The sequence below is a fragment of the Culex pipiens genome, chromosome 2, assembly GCF_016801865.2.
Source record: "Culex pipiens pallens isolate TS chromosome 2, TS_CPP_V2, whole genome shotgun sequence".
Taxonomy (NCBI): Eukaryota; Metazoa; Arthropoda; class Insecta; order Diptera; family Culicidae; genus Culex; species Culex pipiens.
Genome location: NC_068938.1, coordinates 219,750,201 through 219,756,264, shown reverse-complemented (window position 1 = coordinate 219,756,264; position 6,064 = coordinate 219,750,201). Strand labels below are relative to the sequence as shown.

General features: G+C 35.0%; 1 protein-coding gene across 1 annotated transcript in view; it reads left to right on the top strand.

Moving 5' to 3' along the window:
- Positions 1–3,764: 3,764 nt before the first annotated feature.
- Positions 3,765–6,064, top strand: part of LOC120416681 (diacylglycerol lipase-beta-like) — a 54,936-nt gene continuing 52,636 nt past the window's right edge. Inside the window, exon 1 of the mRNA XM_039578500.2 lies at positions 3,765–4,902. The gene's annotated coding sequence lies outside the window, so the exon portion shown is untranslated. The remainder of the gene's footprint in view (positions 4,903–6,064) is intronic.

Genomic DNA, 6,064 nt, shown 5'->3' with positions numbered 1-6,064 from the left:
TGCTATCTTGTGACATAGACCATTTTGGTCGAAAATGAGTTAATGATGACGTTTTGCTATACTTGACAAACACTACAAGATGCTTTAACCCGATTTTGGAAACTCGCTTCCGTTTCCCGGATATCGCAATACACACTTGTGACATAGACCAATTTATCATCAAAATGATCGTGCACACTTGTGACACGTCATACATGTTGTTGGAAAATGTGGAATTTTTTTCTTGTTTTTCACAAATTTATGTTGATACACATTTTCTGAAGGCAATGCAATCTTTTGTTTTTGAAAATATACTGATTAAGTCGGTTAAACTATTGATTTTAGTCTATTTTAGTTTGTATGGAAATTCTGTGCACACTTGTGACACGTAGTACAATTTTACTTTCGAAACACACTTGTGACACGTGCTTTTCAGATTTTGATTACATAATTTATTGTATCTTTTAACTGGTGTAACCAAATTAGTTGAAACTTGGAGCGTTTGTTAAGCAATAGTATACGAACCGATTGCTTCAAAAAGTTTGGCTCTACCATTCATAGTTTTGAAAATATTTATCATCAAACTTTAAAAATCGATTTTCTCGAAAAGTACTAAATGGTCGTTGTCACAAGATAGCACACAGCTGACGATATGTCGATGTCATGAATCATGCTATTGCTTTATATTTTAGTTTTGAAGTTTGTTGAGTTATTTAAAAAAAAAGAATATCAGGTCACGTGTTAAAAGTTAGAATCCTACAACGTCCAATAAAAAAATGATTTTTTTTTGGGAAATGCTAGAAAAAATCTATGGTTTTATTTGAAAACGTTTTATTAACATAGGGGTGTACCCCATTTGGCATAATGGATATTTGGAATAACGGGTTTTCCATAGGAACATTTGGCGCAATCAGGGTTGTTAAATTATCAAAATATCAGCTCTCAGCAACTACAATTATCCCGCCTGAATATTCATGCCTCAAATACAACTGCTCTTCTCTCCTTATTGAAACTCTCAGCGCCGAACATAGCCGAACACGTTTTCGTGTTTACACACTCGCGATTGACATTTTTCTTTTCTCTCTCATTCCCGCTTCCACGATTATCCTACCGCAACAGCGTTTAACCACAAAAGCCGCCACAAAACCCATTTCGCAGACGCAGTTTAACGGGACGTCATGCGTGGTCGGCTCCTAATCGCCATCTCGCGCTCTCTCATTCCAGTTTTCGGAGAGATTGAGAGACTCAGCGGTGAGAGCACATAGTCGAGAAAAAGGGGAGGAGTGATAGAGAGAGAGAATGACATCGCTGGGAATCACGAGACACAAGAAGAGATCTCACAAGCTACAGTGACGGCCGCTATACTCTCGGATGTTTTTGGTGCAGAGATAATCAATTGATAGCTTTTCTATCACTCATTTGCAACACTGGGCGCAATGGAAGTTTGGCATAAATGGTTCAATGCATTAGAGACGTTTGGCATAATGGACTTTTGGTATAACTCGTTCAATAACCAAAAAAATATGCTTTTTTTGTTTTGATTATTTTTTTTAAATGACAATTCATAGTTTTTTTTTCTTTTTAACAGATAATTTCACTTTTGGAGATGATTATAAATTTTAACAAAATCAAGTATCTCTGTATTATTTTCTCAATGGATGTATTTTTTGCCTTTTTTCATTATTTATCAATAAATTTTTTAATGTAATTTTTCATACATTTATTAAAAATTTTAATATAAAAAAGAAAAATTTCTTTAATTTTTTACATGTTTACCCTTTTATATTTTTTAGTCACATATTTAGGTTTTCAATGCATTTTTTTTCATTTAAAATTCAACCGGATAAAGAGATGTATAACTCTCGAAAGATGTACATTTAGCTTTTCTTTCAATATATTGTATTATTTTTTTAATATTTGACAATTGAGTTTGTTTATGACATTTTCCCTTCTTTTATTTAAAATTAAATTTATAGAAGGAGAAATCTCTTTGAAGATTAATATTTTGCCATTATTTTAATGCTTGAAATGTGCGCTATTTTTATGTATTTTCCCTATCTTTATTTAAACAAAAAAAAACAATATATTTCAGTTTTTTTTACAATTTACCCCCAATCTTAAAAAAAAGCATAAACAATTTAATTGCATTGAAAAATTCAACAGAGGAAAGTGTGCAGATATCAGGATCTTCAGGAAATTTTCACTTCTTCAAGTTGAATTTAAAAAAAGAAGGGAAAATTGTATTTGAAAACTTAATTGCAAAATATTAAAAGAAGTGCGAAATCTGCATCCCTTCTAAAGACTAAGCTTAAAAAAAGAAGGGAAAAATTTGAATCTTTCGAGAGATTTTTCCTTCTTCAAGTTGAATTCTGAATAAAAGATGGGAAAAATGCATTGGAAAAGCTCAATTATAGATAATTTAAACAGTACATCTTTTAGTTCATTTTTCACTTTATTAAGTTGAATTTTACATAAAAGAAGGAAAATTTTCAACAGTTGAAGCTACTAAAAGATTTTATCTTATTTTTTTTTTAATTTAAATCGCACTAAAAAGCTTTTTTTTTGTGAATTATAAAAAAGAGAACAATGTACATCTATTACGGCGAAAATATTTTTGTTTTCCCCTGCGTTTAATATTATTTTTAGCATGTTAAGGCTTATTAAAAAAACTTTTGAATTTTAGAAAAAAAATTGAAAAAATGTTGAATTTTTTTTTTTGACCATACTTTTCAGGCAGACGGTTATATCAAAATTCATGTCATTTCAATAACAAATACGGTTAAAATAACAGAAAGTGTTATGGAATCTTCTTGAAAAATCCATTTTTGCATTAGGGTTTAAAAACAGTTTATGTTATCATAACAAAATTTGTTATTGGTCTGATATTGATTGAGAGCCAAAACAACTTTGGAATAACATTTTTTGTTATGGAAGCATACCTTCAACAGTTATTGGGATGATCGGATTAGTTGTTAAAATAACAAACAAAAATAACAAAGATTTGTTCGAAGAATAACTTAAAATGTTATTTGTCTGTTATTACAATAATAATCCAATAACAAAAAAAGCATAATGACGAGTAACAAATCTTGTTATAAATAACACAAAATGTCATTAGCCTAGTATTTTCAAACATCAAAAAATGTTATTCCCAAGTTATTTCCGTCTGCTCGGGTTCTCTTTGGCTCAAAAGTTGCGGGTTTTGGTCCCCTAAAACATTTAAAAAATGTATTTGTAAAAAAAGCTGATAAAAAAAATCGGAAATCTTCTTCTGTGTATCTATTTTGTTCGAATATTCCTCTTCGATACCTAAAACTTTGCCCAAGACTCCAAATTGATCGGAAAATTCCTTCAAAAGTTACAGATTTCGAATATTTACGTACCATTTTTGTACGGACAGCTGCCAAAATTGTATGGAAACTTATATGGGTGAACACAAAATGGCTTTTGTACAAAAAAGTTTTTTTTCCAAAAAAACGTGGTGGATGGTTCCAACCATAATTTAGACTTTGTGTAATGAATAATGGAGACGCATGATAAATCAACACAGAATCAACAAAGTTCATCATAAACTTGCACGCAACCTTCAATCGCAAAGCTTTCCAACCCGTCCAACGAGAGCGAGCTTTTTCCACCGCACGTTATGCTCACTCACTCGCCCCTGGGCTTTCAATGCTCAGCTCACAAAGGAAGTCGCGACGCCCACTGCTGTGGAGGCTTCTCACCGCCGCCGTGATGTTGTGTGGTTTGCCGCGCCGGTCAGTCCAGCACAGCTTGCTACGTTCAGTCGCGAAAGTTATCTCGTCGAGTTTGCACGTTGTTTCTGCTGTCTTCTCTTGAGGTGTGTGTTCTGGCGCGCGCGGGTCTTCGGGTCTATGGACTTGCTGTTTACCGTTTCTCTGCTCGCAAGGAGAAGTATAGGAAAGCTCTCTTATTTTTATGTAATGTATTCGCGCAAGGAGCCGTTCTAAACAACCATCAGCTGGTTTGTGTAGTGCTGGGGTGTTTGGTTGGGTGGTGTGGTGTAAAAAGCCAAGAAGTTTGATTGGGAGTTGTTGCGAAACCTGGTTGGAGTAGGCTGTGGAGAGTACGCGCAAACGGAAAATGAGCGCGCGATTGCTGCGATTTTCGGGGGTTCAGAGACTGAGAACGGACTCTTCAAGCTGTTCTGAGAGTTGAACACGCGAAGCAGTCGATCAAAACAGAGGATCGAGGAGAGTTGCTCTTAAGCGGCTCCGGCAAGTTGATGGTGATTAAACAAAGACCCCGGAGTTCCTTGTGTGTGCGTTGATTGAATAGTGCTGCTGTGCTGATCTTCTTCTGTTTGCCCGGCAGTGTGTGGTTTCGGACTTCTGTCTCGTGTGTTTAGGCGGCTTCGTCGGCAGTGATTTTGTTTGCTCTCCAAGTGCTCGTGAGGCTTGTCTGATTGGATTGAAGTTCGCTTCCGTGTGAGTTCGTGATAAGATTTGATTTCGCAGCGTTCCTCAACTACAGCAAGGTGTGAATTTGCCTTGGATTCATTGAGAGAAAAAATAAGGTTTACATATCTTAGCAGAGAGTGAGAAAAAAAAGTGAAAAATCACATCCAAGGCAAAAATAGCAAAAAATAAATAAAAAAAAAGTTACGAAGGAGAAGAGAGAAAAAAAAAACGATATTACCTCGCGCGAGTGCAGTAGTAAAGTGTTTGTGTATGGGTGTATAAAGAGTTTTTGCTTCTTACAACAAACATTTGAAGCGAAACTTGTTTGCCCGCCCTCGTGTGTCCTCCACGTGTCTCACCTGGCCGGTCGGTCCGTGGAGCTGGAGGGCGATCATCATCATCGTCGGTCGTCATTGGGCTCGTCGAGAATTGCTGGGGTGCTTCGATTTTGTGTGCTTTTCAGCGTCAAACGCCGCAACCCACCCCGCGATAGACAGAAAGAGTAAGTGAAATGTAATGAAAACTAATATTAAAAGTAACACGATGCCAGGGGGAGGAAAATGGGAGTGAGGTTGAGAGAGGGGTGATTTTTTTGTTTTTGCTTTGCAATTGTGCACGTAATGCCTGTTGCCTGTGCGATTGTCATTCAGATTTTCTGTTGGCTTTGTGGCCGCAATGAAGTGATGGTGGTGTGTGCGGTCTGTGCGGAGAAGCATGAATGGAACTAAGCTTTGATCTATGAGCTTTGGCGGAGAGAAAAGTGTCACCCGGAAAATGGTGTGATGTTTTCTCTTTGATGCTGTTGAAAGGAATTGATTTTACTGCTTTTTGTGTTTACAATTTGATTTTTTTTACCGAAATAGCGTGGGGTTCTAAAAAATGCGACAGGAGTCATTTTCCAAAAATCAAAAAAAAAAAAAAAAAAAAAATCATCACATTCCTTAGAAAATGGCATATGTTCTGAAAATTAATAACATAATTGTTTGTTTTTTTCTTCCCACACCATGGAAATGATACAAAAACTTTCGAAATATTTACATCTTAATAAACCAGCAAAATTTACATTCAAATTTCTGAGAATGATCTCATCTGACTGTAAATTGGTCTTTCCACAACATGTGAAAGTTTATATTTAATGATAAAAACCCGCATAAAAAAGTACCATATAAAAACTTTTTTTCATATGGTAATTGAACTTTAAACTATATTGTTACTACCATTCCCAAAAATGTTTGACTACTATTTTAGAAATGGTATTTATATGGTTGGCATGAATTTTTACTATCTCACAAATGGTTTAACCATCTGGCATAAGGGTGGTTAGCAATGGTAACCTTAAAAAACTCAGTACTATTTTCGTCAAAAAACTGTTTGTTGTATGGTAAATAAATGGTTTAAGTACTATTTGGCAAAAAGTAACCTTAAATCAAACAGTTCACAAATAGTTTAATACAGTTAAATTTTAATTTTGGGAAATTGAAAAACGATTTCACAAACAGTTACCATTTCTCAAAGTGTCATTGTATGATCCAATATGGTAATCAAATGGTAATTTTTTATCCGGGAAGTGCACTAGTGACGATTTCAGTTTGAATTTTTGAGCAAAGCAAACTGTTTAAACAAATAAAAAGCGATTTGGTCAACGCAGTGGCATCCGATTTTTG